Below are 2438 nucleotides of genomic sequence, written 5' to 3' on the forward strand. Positions count from 1 at the left end.
TTTACATTCTCCACATTCACAATCACAGTTTGCTCTCCTTTAAGTATTTCCTTTCACCAAATTATAATCTTGGCCTCTTGATTTTTACCCGTGTCCGCTGCTCGTTGTCGATACTCCAGTCCAGTGTCGTTTGCCATGCGTCTCTCTCCAGCCAGTCCAGTGTCGTTTGCCATGCGTGTCTCTCCAGCCATTCCAGACAGTTTTTTTGTCTATATGGATCTAATACATTGCGCATTAGGGTTGCTGATCTTTAAATAGCCCACACTTTGCAGCAGCCCTGTTCTCGCTTACGGCCATAACCACCTGAGCCGTGCCCGATCTCGTCTTGATCTCGGAAGCTAAGCAGGGGTCCGGGCCTGGCTTAGTACTTGGATGATGGGAGACCGCCTGGGAATACCAGGTGCTGTAAGCTTTAGTTTTTTTTGTCTATATGGATCTAATACATTGCGCATTAGGGTTGCTGATCTTTAAATAGCCCAAACTTTGCAGCAGCCCTCGCTTATGGCCATACCACCCTGAGCGCCTGTGATTGTTGGTACATTCCAGGAAGTAAGAGGTGGCAGTAGGGAAAGAAAGGCTCTTCCAAACTTTTTTTTATTTAAGTTTTGGTTGATAGAATAGCAAAGTTTGTTTGAGATTAAAAGTTTCTTTTTTCGACGGTGCTGCCCTGAGCAGAAGTAGCTGCTCAGGGGAAGGCAAAATGAGCAACCTGCTCACAATGGACGGATCTGACTAATGTTTGACAAGGACATGGCTTAAGACAAAGAACAAGGTCAAGGAATGTTGAGAAGGAAGCAGCGGAGAGTGTCAGAGAGGAGGATTCAGGGAGAAGGGAGGACGAAGATATCCAAGAGCGGGAAAACGACGCTATGCAAAGAAGGCAACAAGTATTGTTAAACGTGGCTGATTTGGAGGGTGTGATGGAGGGAAAGCAGAAGATGTTGATAGGTCCGCTTTGATTGTAAAGGTGGGAGTGCAACAAAGTTATTGGCTTGGGAGGCCTAAGAAGATTGAATAAGGAATTTGACAAAATACGTTGGGAAAATAGAGTTGCTGTTGACAAAGGCTACAAGGATTCGGTTTAATAATCAAAGGAACCCAGTGTGAGGTGAGAAGCTTAAGGCACAAGAGAGTGTGTGTCGTCTCCTTTATGCATCTACCATGTTACATACGGATGAAGAGATCAAAAAGTAAGCTGAATACGTGGGGTTGTCTCTGCGACATCGAGGAGATCAGAATGAAGACTATATCCAGGTATGAGTCGATTCACAGACGGGACTCGCTAACGTCAGGTGTTACATTCCCTATGGGACGTCAACCTCTCTCTCCCATATAGCACACGTTTTGAAACTGCGGAAGGGGCACAGTATTTCAGAGTGATACATGACAGACAGGTTAAGATCTGTCGTCTATGTATGGGTCCGGGGCATGTAATGAAAGACTGTCCCGAGTTCAGGTGCCGTGACTGTGGCGAGCTGGGACACTTCGCCAGAGAGTGTGATGCGGTGAGATGCCCCGACTGTAAGAAGGGGCTGGTGAAATGTGAGTGCTGGATGGGGGCTGAGGGGGACGAGGAAAACAACACTGGAAAAACAGAGGTGAACACCAAAGTGAAGACCGGAGGAAAGTAGGAGGAGCAAATGGAAGAAAGGGAGTCAAGATGAAGGGGAACACATCTTGGAGGGACCCAGTAGTGGGGAATGAAGGTAGAAAAGAACAAGAGGACGAGAATCTGGCGGCTAAAGAAGAAGAACAGGATGCTTTTTGGGAGAGCCAGAGGAGGAACAGGACGAGATGGAGGAAGAAGGGCAAAGGGGGGTCAATAAGCAAGTCGGAGAAAAAAGGGGAGCCACAAGAAAGACGTCTGTTAAAGGTAGAACAAAAACCCTGAAACAAGCCAAAAAAACGACATGTGATGATAATGGAAACATGGGACTATACAGAAGTAAAGGGATGGGGACGTGGGATCAAATAGGTATGCGACATTGTCAGGGAGGGGTGACAAAGGGGTTGATGAGGAAGGAAGGGGTGGACTCTCTTTTTTGTATGTTTCTTTTGAGCATGCGTTGCAACCATTTAATGTTCGTGGGTTATTAGATCAAGGGAAATTTGAAAGACTGAAAGAAGTTTGTAAGAGGGCAAATGTACTAATGATTCAAGAAACAAATTGGAGAGATGATGTAATGACTGAGTTCAAAAGGAAGTGGAAAGGGGATGTTTTATGCAACCATGGAGATGGAAGAAAAGGGAGAGGAGTAGCAATCTTAATCAAAAAGGGGGTGTGTGTGAAGATGGTACGAGAGAAGTGTTACTAATTGATGAAGAGGGGAAGTGTCTGGCGGTGGTGACCAATAGAGGATGGTTGGGGCCTGGAAAAGTCCATTTTAAGCTGGTCGTTGCTGTGCATGCTCCTGTTGTAGAAAAGGAAAAAAAAAGGT

At 45.9% G+C, this 2438-nt stretch overlaps 1 pseudogene; it reads left to right on the plus strand.

Annotated features, from left to right (window-relative positions):
- Positions 1-285: 285 nt before the first annotated feature.
- On the plus strand, positions 286-412 carry LOC122142993 (annotated as a pseudogene).
- The last annotated feature ends 2026 nt before the right edge of the window (positions 413-2438 follow it).

This window comes from Cyprinus carpio, unplaced genomic scaffold, assembly GCF_018340385.1.
Source record: "Cyprinus carpio isolate SPL01 unplaced genomic scaffold, ASM1834038v1 S000000538, whole genome shotgun sequence".
Classification (NCBI taxonomy): Eukaryota; Metazoa; Chordata; class Actinopteri; order Cypriniformes; family Cyprinidae; genus Cyprinus; species Cyprinus carpio.